Raw genomic sequence first — 13,080 nt, 5'->3', positions numbered from 1 at the left:
TCTGAGTTACATTTTAGGAGAAGCAGAATATTATTGCTCTAATTCGCTTGCCTTTAATGGACATAGTAACTAATATATATATATATGTTTGTACACACATGCATGCACACGTGCACACAAACACATGCATGCACATGCAAAAATGTATTTTACAGTTGTTAAACTCATAAGAAGAGGTCTTTACCACTGGTATATTTTATTATTATATCAATTTCAACTCAGAGAGATTTGAGCTTTAATTTTCCATGTATCTAAAGAACATATGGCATACATCTGACCTAAGTAGAAGCTATAAACAAAGCAAAGGAATAGGGAATTTGGCTTACTGATTGACTAAATGTTGATGCAGAATAATTTTAATTTTTAACTCCCATTAATGTTTTATTCTGTACCTTTTGTAACTTAACCATTCTTTGGATTAGAAGGGAATGTTGCTGTAACTCAAATTAAACCTAAATATGAGCAATATGTACTTGCTACCTACAAGTTGTACGTGTGTTTTATGGGTAAGTTCATACATAGCAGATAACCCTAAAACCCATCTTTGTGGTTCACGGACTAGGGCAAAAGGTGATTCAGCGCCTTTGCTCAAAGTGGGAGTTTATAACAATTTAAGTAGCTATCGAACACCCAATTTTCCTAGGTAATAACAGATACTGAAAAGATGTGAGTAAAACATAGGGATGGAATATGTTTAAACAGAAGGACACAAACACTTAGGTAAATTGAATTAATGAATCATGCATAAACCCAAAATCTCCAACTTCAAGTAAACCAATGACACAAAGCTTGCAAATTCACCAAAAGCAATTTAATTGTGAATCATAGATCAAAAATAATATCACCAGTTGAAAATCGTATAACATCTGCCTTTCGTGCCAGGCTTTCTCATGCTGTTTTTGGACTTGTTGATCCTAATGCGCCAATGCCTGCCTTTTGTCCGAGTGATCCAACTCTAACAATCTTGTGCGCAAGGAGTCTTCATTATTAAGTCTGGCAATTTGTGCAATTTGCAAACTAGGAATAAAAAACTCAAGAATAATGACAACTTCTTTACTTGAAATAGAGTATATCTTGTCAATAAGACTAGAGGACAAATATGATGCATTCATTCTTGTAATGACTACCTACATGGCAAATCTTCGACATGTTGTTCTCCAATCTCATTGAAAGCTTCCATTGTGTTATTTGATTGTGTTTGATAAGGGGAACTCTTATGGTATTGAATCTTGAATTCTTGTAATAAAACTTGAATATAGTGAAATAAGTACCTTGGTTGTTTGTCAAATTGATTGTGCACCCAAACCTAGTGATCATGTTGCTAAAAATGAAGTGTGCAATTTTTTTGGTGGGCACAGCTTTGGTCCATTGGGTCAAATAATTGGTTGGAATGATGATATATTGAGTACCATTCTTGTGTGTGACTGGGCTAATTGGACCCACAAAGTCAATGCCCCGTCTTTTAAAGGTTTCTTGCAGCAATACAAGAACTAAAGGCATTTAGTCCATTAGGTTTGGTTTCCCAACCTATTGGCATATATTACATGAGTGAGGAAGCTGTTGTGCATCCTTGTCATGCCCCCCTTTCTTGGCATAATTATTTGGGAGTCTCTAAGCCTATTATTTATTTCTTGTAGGCTGAAGAGGTAAGGTGCGAGAAATAATACGATAATAAAGCTTAAGTTTTCCTGGTAACTTTATGTTATATTTATAAAAAACAACATATGTTTTATTGTCAAAGACGGCCCAATATTAACAAGTGTTTCTAGAAAAGGTTGTCAATGTAATAAAATATTATGAAGTTACGTTCTAGTCACTTTTAGAATAAGGCAGGAAATAAATTAAAAATTAAAAAAGGGGGGTTATAAAAGGAGAGGCTAGGCATAGAAGAAGGCATCCATTTTAGTGAAATCAAAACCATTTTCTTTGAAATAAAATGCCTGTTTGTCATGCCCCTGCCTATTAACAACCCCTTACTTGTCTTCAGGCAGGAAATAGAAAACAAATGAATAAACTAGGAAATACCATTAATCAGAAAATCGTGTCATTTATGAGACTTCCTGATTTTCTGAGGCTACTAAATCGAAGAGGATAATTCTGCATTGATATAAATATTCAGGCATAGCCTTTATCAAGGCAAGCATTATTAAAGAAGATGGGATTATATTCCAACAATCACAGGTCCTTATTAAAGAGACATGAGGAAGATAGGATTTGTTAAGTTAATAACAATTAAGTTAATAATAATCAACAGTAATCAAAGATACGGGTCACCTAGTGGGAGATGCCACTCTAGAGGGAAGAGATGTTAACTATGGCTCTTCCATCTTTAGAAGAGATTTATAGGGAAGTTCGGCAATCAGGAATAGGGAGAAGAACACCTAGGCAGAATATCGGCAGCACTCAGCATTAAATATAGAGCAAAATAAGCAGAGTGAATCATCAAGGAATCAGCACTCAGAGTAAATCAGAAATAACTCTTGAGTTAATACAGTAAGAAGTAATTGGAAGGAATATAAAAGAAGGTGGAGACTATTGCCAGTAATAGAAGACAATCAGCAATCACCGTTAAAGGTCAGTCATCCATTATTATTGATTGGTAAATCAACATATCCCTTGTATTACATACGTCATGATTATAGAGGGTTTCCTATCAGTCTTTAGTGATGTCTAAATTACATTAGAGACTGCACAAATAATATTATGGAATGCCAGAAAATCTGTATTGTCAGTTTATATCAAAGTCACTGCTGTACTGAAAATACATTAATTTTTACAGTAGGCATTATACAATCAGTATAAAATAATTCATTCCATCATGAGTGAGAAGGATGGGGGGGTATTCCAGTGGTGACGAGGGGCTCACATGTGGTCATAAGAACCCATGGAGTCAAGGAACCAGGTACTCCCCCCACGCCAATCTCACCAAGATGGAGATGTGTGTAAGGGTATAAAAGCTTGAAAGGGAAGCAATACGGGCTGCCGAGTGTAGCAAGGAGGTTAGTGTCATGTCCCCTACTGGATCGTTATACATATACGGAGAGAAAGAGAGAGAGACCCTAAATGAATTTATATAATAATTACCAATGAAGGAATAATTGAATGTTATTTATTTATTAAATATTATTATTTAATTAGAAGTTATAACTAATAATATTCCTTAAAGGATAAGGATGGGTAAAAAGAATATGTACAAAGTAATGATAGGCCTTTTCTCCAACAAACAAGAATAGCATTTAGACTAATTGACATTAACATTTATGATTTAATTGAACATTACATTGCGAGTAGTCCTCAATTTTGTGAAGTCTCTAAAAGAGACAAAATGGCGAATGTAATTGGAAGACCATTATTATAAAGGGGTTCAAGTGTGGTGCTTAGCATGGACCACCATTTAAGAACACTAAATGCTTGAGGACAAGCAAAACTGAGACGGAGGGACTGTGATAACCCCACCTCACTGCCCGATGTAAGCCTTATAACGATATAATAAATAAAAAAGACCATTATTAAAATAATGTAATATATTAATATATTAGGAAAGTAAAATGATATAAGACAATTGTAATATATTAATGTATTATGGAATTAAAACATTAAATAATATTAATATATTATTTACATAGAGTAAATTTTTATATTTTAATTAGGAAAATTACATAGATATATTAAATAGGCAATGATATATTATGGAAATAAAATAATGTAAAAACAAATAGCAAAATGAGGGAATTAAAACATTAAATAATATTAACATATTATTTGCACAGAATAAAGTATTATATTGGGAAAATTACGTAGATACATTTAATATATTAAACGGGCCATGAAATATTTAAATATATCAAAGAATGTAGGGAAGGTCACGTGGATCCCCCCTCTCCCCCCCCGCGGGAAGTGGTGGGACGGGAAGCCGCAGCCCAGGCTGTGCCTACCGTCACACCCCTTCCTTCGGAAGAGAAGTGGTGTGACGGTAGCCGCAGCTTAGGCTGCGGGCCGTCACACCCTTTCCCACAGGTATTAAACCCAATCAACCGTTGGGGTCAAGGGGGGATACGGAAGGGAAGGAAAAGGAGACGTTGCAGACAGGCAGGTAAGAGGTCTGCGAACATATATTAGGGTAGGTAATAATAATTAAATTGTAGATAAGGAATATAGGAATAGATTAACACATACATATTAATGAATATAAAGGTATAAATAGGCAATGATAGTTCGGTAAATATATTAATGGATATAGGGAGGGATTAATGTATAAACAAAAATAGATGTATTAACATAGGCAATGACATGTAGTATATATATTGATGAATATAGGAATAATTTAGTAGAGTTAAATGGGAACTTACGGTAGGCATAGGTAATGAAGGGTGCTTAAATGTTAAGGAATGTTCATGTACATAAATAGCGAATACAAATCAGGATAGTAGAAATGAATGTTAAGAAATACATATGGGTAATGTTCATTAATATGTGATATTAATTGTAGTCTAGTGAATGTATATATATTCATTAATGTATAGTATTCACTGGTCATTAAACATAGGTAAAGGATATAATCATGTAAATTGTTGTATATCATGTTAATTGTTGTATACACAAATTTACACACTAGGAAGGATTATGTAATACAAAGGTATTTAATGAAATGTAATGCATATGTTAAAGATGGTAAAGCACATTGATATATATAAGTTAAAGAATACATTAGGAATCCATGTTAACACAAAAGGATAGATTATGAACTGAAAACTGATATGCATATGTATGGCTTGGTTGATTAACACTCAACCAAGAAGAGACGGATCTAGCCGATCCCCTTTGAGGACTTGGATGATGGAGGCATCACCCAAGGCAAGGAATAGACAAGGGTCTTCCTTGGATGGCTTGGGTGTAAGAGGTTACACCCAAGTCAGGACTCGACGGATCTGGCCGATCCCCTCTGAGGACTTGGATGATGGAGGCATCACCCAAGGCAAGGAATATACAAGGGTCTTCCTTGGATGGCTTGGGTGTAAGAGGTTACACCCAAGACAGGATTCGAACTCATCTTCGTTTTCCTGGAGGGCTTGGGACCAAGGGGTACCAAGAAGGCGAGCTTCACAGCCGCCTAAGGACATACTTTCGTATGGCATTCGTATCCTTTTTTATTAGATGAAAATTATGATTATGTTAATTAAGTATTAAAGTTAGATTGCAATTTAGATTACTTATATATATATATGTTTGTTGTGTTCTAACAATCTGTTTTGCAGGTTAATGATCTCTAACTAGTAGGGACATTACAGTTAGAAGCAACCATTCCTTGGGCTTGGTAGACAACGGACCCAAACAATCCTTTCATGCCTCATATACTCTCTCCCTCTCTGTTGTGACAGCAGAATATATTATAACTAGTTAAGAATGAATATGTTTGTAGGTGTGTGCCTTTCCTTGTTGGTGCAGGTTATCTTAATTGAGTCTACACTCTCCAAATATAAGGTAAGCTTCAAGCCCCATCTCCGATTTATGTAATTATGAGTAATTAATTGAACATTATGATAAGTATCTGATTAAGATTTACTATTATTAAGTTTAGATAGAAAATGTCTCCTAATTAAGCAAATTGATTTGAGTTATGAATGCATTGAAATTAGGTAATTGTTGCTAAACAGGCTTTTATATCTAGTAGCGGACATTAAACTGTTCATCTTCATACTTGAAGTTGAAATCCCTCTAGGTATTTGGGTTGGAAAACGAAAAGCCTTCAATTCATATGAGTAGAATCACACTGTAGTAAGAGATTGAATGTTTTTGGGTTTAAGTGTTGAAGGATTGCATATTCCAGTCAGTTTTGTTGAAGAAAAAAATATTGATTTTATTTGCTATGAAGCAGCAAATCTACTTGCTTCTTTTGGAGGTGTTTCACAGGGTTGTATGGTTTTTGAAAGTGGTCGTACCACTTCATCACATGACCATACTAGTTCATCATAAGGTTGTACAGTTTTATTCATGCTGGTTGCATCTTTTGTGAATGGTTATCACCACCTTCTAGTTGCTGTACAGATTCAAGGGTGCTGAGATCTTGTGTAAGGCTGTTGTATTGATTTGTGGTTCTTATTACTTAGGAAGCTAGACGGTTGTCTTTAATATGTTGCAATTCCCTTTTTGGTGTCAAAATATATGGTTAGGATAAAACACAAAGGGCACCACTGAAATATATTAACAAAACTTTTGGAGCACATAAACCATTGTCAAGGCTTTGTGTTTGATGGTGGTATAATTATGCCTACATTTGTCATCTTATTGATGGAAAAATAGATTGTGTGATTACCCTAACCTTCTATCTACATGGGCATTCACCCAATTGTTGTACTTGATGCATCAACATGAACATGAAAAGAGGTATCCAATCTAGAAATTGTGGAATGGGAACTTTTGCTAATTTTTCCTCAAGTAGATCAAAAGCCTATTGGTGCTTCTCCATCTAGATGAACAACACATTCATTTTGAGCAACTCCTCCAAATATGAGATGCACATATACTCCTTAATAAACTTCCCATATTAATTAGTATGACTGAAAAAGGCATGAACTTTGCTTGGAGTCTTGAGTGTCTTTACCTAGATTAACCATCATTCCCTCACGATTTTGATGCCCCAACAAGTTGCCAAAGGGAGTCATGAAGCTGCATTTATTCAAATCGAGTGCAATCCTCAAGTTGACATTGTCATGCATTAGTTGCATGAATTTTGAGACACCTTTGCCACCTAGCAAATCAGCACTTGATCAACCATCTTAACTTAGCTTTGCAATTTACTTCTTTAGTCGACCGATTAGGGGACTTCTGCAATTGATTTGCATCCAAAGTTTCATCATTATTTTGAGACTATGTTTGGCAAATTTTCAAATCTTGGTTCAATATTTCATCCTTCGGCCACCTAAGGCTCCTTTGCACTAGGTCTTGATGCTTTAACACAATTGAGATGAATCTTCATTCAAACCCTAATTGACCTAGGTGACTTCAATGGTTTCAATCCTTGCACACACCTTTTAACTCATGAATTAGCTACTAAGATTGACAACATTCCTCATTTGGAGTCTAATCCTAGGGATGCTAGCCATTTGAAGCTTTAGAGGGCAAAGTAGTGTTGAACCTCATTTCATCCTAAAGAGAGACTTGATCATGCCCTGAGCAACTACATGCGAGAGGCTAATAGCAAAGAGACGACAATTACCAACGGCTAAGCTAAGACAACTAACTTAGAAAGCAAAAAAGAGTGAGGGTCCCCATTTGCAATGGGGCAATGTGTGAATACGTCACAACAATACCTTCTACCTTCATCTAATCCCCACCATTATCACACCAAGCTTGGAAATGTTGAGTATCAAGAGACATTACTCAACTTTCCTTCATGATAATCTATCAAGTCTACAAGTGCAAACTGAGGTGGCATCCTAGTCACTACTCCATCATTCAGAAGGTTCCACATCAGCATGTCCAGATGCAATGCACCTGACTCATCATATGGAGACACAAACTTTGAGCTACCTACCCTTATATTTTATTGGTTCACATTGAATATTGAACCTAAATGTAATTTCCTCATTGGCCAGAAGGAGTTTGTTGTAACAAACCCTAATTAGGACTTTTCATCTTGCAATCTCAGTCATTGGTTGTGAATCAATCTGAGCCATTGATTGTAAAGAGAGCATTATATAAGGCCCACTCTCTTTCATTTGTAAAGGTTAATAGTAGGTTAATGTTAGAAAAGTAGAAGAATAGATAGATTAGAAGTTAGAAGTTAGAATAGAGTAGGAGAAGAAGAAATGGTTGCTAAGACTTGTAAATGGAAATACTCTTTTCATCGAAGATATGGTAAAATGTGTTGTTTCAACAAGTTGCATGGTTTCTATTTCTCATTTGTTTCCATGTTGATTAGATGAATGAAAGGAATTGTGAATGATCAATGATGAAATTCATATATCCACACCACTAGCGATTTGCTGATTGTAAGATTGGTCAACTGGAATTCTTAATGGGCTTAACTTCAATTGCTATTCACACTTTGATATGCATTGCCTTGATGGTGTCTTTGTTGTTGATAGTGATTTGAACATCATGTGCCTACCTTAGGAGATCGCACTAGCTTTGTAGAGTTGTTCATTGATGGCAAAGCGAAGCTTAGCCGAATCTCGTCCATTCATTCATTGTCTCTTGCATTCTTAGGAGTATTGCAGTCTTGTCAAATCCTATGCCTTTTGCCATTTTATTTTCCAAGCAAGTAGTTAGAATCTAAGTTCCAGCAACATCTAAAATGTTCAGCATTCAAGTATTCAATGTAAGTCCCCTTGGATTACCAACAATCACATCAACCATTGAGCTTATCCATGTGTCAAGACCTGATAGTAGAAACCTGTTGACGTGTATTTTGTACACAATCATACACAGAATAAAATACCCAAAGGCATCTTATCCTCTCTTGAATAAAGTCGCTAACTGCTGAAGATTTCGCAAGAAGGATCAGTTAGGATGACTCCAATGTTCTTTTTAGTAGGGTCTCTACGTGTGGATAAGCACCAGTGGTCGTTGTGATTGCTGTGTCATCAAGGGGCCTTACGTTGCCGAAGATTTTGCTAAACTAAACAAGCTTTTCAAAAAATATCAAAAGGATAGGGTTTGCAAGAGGTCTAATCTAGTCTAACCCTAAGAATGACTTGATGTGGACTAGACTTGGTGAGATTCAACCAACTTCAATATTGCCATAAATTAACAACTCAATTGAAATTGATGCGATCTTCTAAGGTAACAAATGATTTTTCAATACATCAAAGATCAAGGACACTACCACGAAGGTACATATCCAAGATACAACAACGATTGAAGGTTTGAGTGATTCCAATATCTCCAGTCGACCACGCAAGGCGTTCCTACAATCAGCAAGAAGCTAGTGGTTTGGAAAGCGAATCCTACCAAAGATCAAGTCCAACACTTTGTCCTTCGAATTAACACACTACTTTGATTGAGAGTGATTCAAGAAAAATGTACAACCATGAAGATAACCAAGAGAATTGCAACAAAACACCATAACTTCAATATTTTATTGATCTCAAAGCCATCATGTACAACAATTGTTCGAATTCCTTTCTCAAAACTCAATCTTGCTACAAAAGTAAATTGCTTCTAAACTCTAATCTCTCTAATACATCAATAATTTCTAACTCTCTCTAATTTCTAATGATAAAATGAAATGAAATGAGGGTATAAATAGCATCCTCAATTACAATGAACGGTCCAGATCAAAAAGCAGATCAATGGTCAAGATCATGACACCTAAACCCTAATTAGGGTTTGTTACAACCATTACATAACATTTAATGCTTGACCAATGATAAAATTGGATTGCCTGGACACACGTCCTCTCTAGAAATTTCCACCAATGGATAGCTAGGGTAGGTACATCGGAGTTTGTGCCACCTTCTATGAATTAGGTACATTGAACCTGGACATTGTTGAGGTGGACCAATCCGACTGGAGGAGTGATGACTAGGATGCCACCTCGTCTGACACTTGTAGCTTGGTAGATATTCAATTTGATGTCGTTGAGAAGCTATCTTTAATTAACTCTTGTTCTAACTCCTTCTGTCCTTGATTTGCAGGATGATTGATGTACCTCGCCTAAGAATGCTGGATTGGAAAAGGTCGCCCTCATCTTGATGATGCTGGATCGAAGAAGGTCGTCCTTGTCAATGCTAGACTGGAGGAGGTTGCCCTTATCTTTGCTTGATCGTCCTTGATGAGACCGTCCTTGATCTGGCTTGATTTTCCTTGAGGGGAGAGTCTTCCGACTTGTGGATCTTTCGAGCTTGGGAGTCGCCATCTTGGTACCTACACAACATTTCACAATAAGCAATAGATTTTGCAATATACAAAGATAGATTAGAGATTAATTTTTTTAGGAAACTTCATGATAAGTCCTTGAGTTATCATTTCCTAAATACGATTGAGCTATTGAAATTCAAAATTTCAAAATTCAAAATTTAAGGCCATGACGATCAAAATTTAAAACAAAACAAGACTTTGCCATACCTCACTTAAGAGCTTAACTCTAAAATGCAAAATAAAGAGAATCGCCTAGGCAAAAATCGATGCTTGAAAGATTTCAACGTGATCTCTCTTCAAATGAACGTCCACTTAACAATTCGCCACCTTTGGGGGTCTTTGACGTAGTCTTTTGCAATTTCGCTCAACTCTAATCAAGGTTCACACTCCCCTTGGAAGATGTTCGCACCACTTCCTTTGCTAAATTCGCACCTTGCTTGGAATGGAAATTCGCTCCACTTTGAACACAATTCGCACCACTCCAAATCGCATGTGAAGGATGTTTGAATAATGATTTGAAAATGAAATAAACACCTCCCTTTATAGGCGCTTACCCTTACAACTACCTCAAGGCCGACTTGGTAAAAACAAAGATAATTAAAAGCAATTTTAATAAAAACCAATGGTCGACTTTTGTAAATATTTAAATCCAAGCGCTCCAATTTGATTTTTTATTTAAAATAATAATTAATTCATTTAATGCCTTTGCAATTAATTAATTCGATTTTTAAAGGCAAAAAATAATTAATTAAATGTCCATGCGCAATTTTTTAAATGCTATTTAATTGAATTTTTTAAATTTATCGATTTTAGCATTTAATAAAATTCAAAAAATGTGTTTTAGCGCCAAAACTGGAAAGGTGGAAAGATACAAACCATATCGCTCTGGTCCCTGAGAGAGGGACAGGAGCGAATTGTCATTTTAGCTTGGATTCTTGCCTTCGACGTTTAAAATCACCATCTCCACGTTGAAACTGGCATTTTGCTAGGAAACTTCGAGTTTGATCACCTTGATTTTGTGGATGAGTGCCTCCTAAGGCTGATATCGCCCTGGTCCCTTGGTGAGGGACAGGAGCGAACCTTATGTTTTCTCCTTGATCTTTGCTTCTTCAATCACCAATCTTCATCATGTGGCAAGCAATGACGTTATCCCTTCACTCCACGCTTGCTTTTCTTGGCTTTTACGAGGCGCATTTGATGTTTGAATGGTTTTCACCCTGGTCCCTTGGTGAGGGACAGGAGTGAACCTTGTGCTCTAGCTCAAATTTGCTATCTTTCAACCTTGGCTTCTCGTTCATCACCTTCCAAATGACGTCCTTGATCTTGTGCACCCTTGATTTGTCATGATTTTGAAGGAAAATGAGTGTTTTAATGAAAATCGCCCTGGTCCTTGCCTGAAGGACAGGAGCGAACTTAGCCTTTTGGTTCAATTTGATCACCTTTTAACGTTTAACTTCCTCGTATATCTTCTTCTCAAGACACCTTAGACTTTGTGCAACCTTGTACGTCCTTGACTTGGCGTGATTTTTGAAAGTTTTGGCTAATGTAATGAATATCGCCCTGGTCCCTGACTGAGGGACATGAGCGATTCTTGGTGTCTTGAGCTCATCCTTGTTCTTGTCAACCTGCAATCGCCTTCACAATGTAGAATGAGGTCTTTTGATCCTTATTAAACTCTTGAAATGTGATCAACATTCAAAATTTAAGCCTCCATGGAGATTTCGCTCTGGTCCCTCACTGAGGGACAGGAGCGAATTTGGGCATTTGGTGCAAATCGTTCATCATATTAACTTGTAATTGTCTTCAAAGTGCAAAATGATGTTCTTTACTCCCTTTCAAACATTTAAAATGTGAATGGCAACTTAAATTTGGCCTCATTTGAACATTTCGCTCAGGTCCCTGACTGAGGGACAGGAGCGAACTTAAGCATATAGTGCAATTCCTTCATCTTTGGCGGTCCTTGCAACTTCGTTCTTCGTCGATACACCTCAAAATGTCCTTGCCAGCTTGTATCCTGACTTAGAGTGGTTTAAACTTGGGGGGAAGGCAAGATAAATACCATTTCGCCCTGGTCCCTGGCTGAGGGACAGGAGCGAATTTGCACTTGTAGGCTTCATCACACTTTGCTAACTTCAAAAATTATCTTCAATGGATTCGATGTGCACCCTTTCACCTATTCTTGACATGAAATTTGTTCTAACTTGGTGAAAAATTGACCTAAGGCAAAAATCGCTCTGGTCCCTGACTGAGGGACAGGAGCGCCTAGGCCAATATAGAGTTCATCAGGCGTCTTGCAATCTTCAATTTGTCTTCAATAAGTTCGTTACACCTTCTTTGTTTGCCTCAAACTCAAAACTTACTTGATCTTTGCCCAAAACATGCCTCATGAGGAAATTCGCTCTGGTCCCTGGGAGAGGGACGAGAGCTACCACTGAATTTCGCCCTGGTCCCTGGCTGAGGGACAGGAGCGATTTAGCTCCAAAGTCATGTTTTCCTCATGTTTGCGCTTCCAACCTATATTCAATTGATGAAACATATCTCCTTTGATCTCCTCAAATCGTCAAATTTTTCAAATCCTGCAAGGACAAGGCAATGTTTGATTTTGAGCTCCGGTCCTCCACTGAGGGACAGGAGCGATTTTTGCTCCTGGCACATTTCCATGCTTGTGAAATTCTTCAAATTATATTCAACGGAAAGAACATGCCTCCCTTTATCACTTCCAATTCGAAATTCATCTTGATCCTGCAGAGATAGTAAGATTTTGAAAAACAAGCTCCGGTCCTCCACTGAGGGACAGGAGCGATTTTGCTCCTACAGGCCAAAATATCAAGATTTTGAGAGTTTAATCACTTCACAAGGCAAAAACAAGTCATTTTCAATGCCCGGGATCAATTATCAAAATTTTCAAAATTTGGTCAAAATTACTCAATCGGACAAAAAATCAAAATCTCATCATTCACACTTAGACAAATTTGGACTCTGCATTCAAAATTCCAATTGAAACTAGACCAACTTACTCAGCCTCTGGCGAATTTACTTTATTCAAAATTGCATTCCACGAGACGAGGCTCAGAAATTCAAAATTGGACTGGACTCTGGCCTGAAAACACAGTAACAGAAACCCTAAGGTTTGACCCTAGTCCAGACAACTGGCAGACTAAACCAAAATCCTAAAAAGCAGAGAGAAAGGCGAGCAAAAACAGGCAAAAAGAGGGGGTC

The 13,080-nt window shown here is 36.9% G+C and overlaps 1 protein-coding gene across 4 annotated transcripts in view; it reads left to right on the top strand.

Moving 5' to 3' along the window:
- LOC131040251 (NF-X1-type zinc finger protein NFXL2) overlaps positions 1-13,080 on the top strand; it is a 185,177-nt gene that overhangs the window by 99,323 nt on the left and 72,774 nt on the right. The window lies entirely within an intron of this gene.

The sequence above is a fragment of the Cryptomeria japonica genome, chromosome 7, assembly GCF_030272615.1.
Source record: "Cryptomeria japonica chromosome 7, Sugi_1.0, whole genome shotgun sequence".
Classification (NCBI taxonomy): Eukaryota; Viridiplantae; Streptophyta; class Pinopsida; order Cupressales; family Cupressaceae; genus Cryptomeria; species Cryptomeria japonica.
This window is presented reverse-complemented; position numbering and strand designations above follow the sequence as displayed.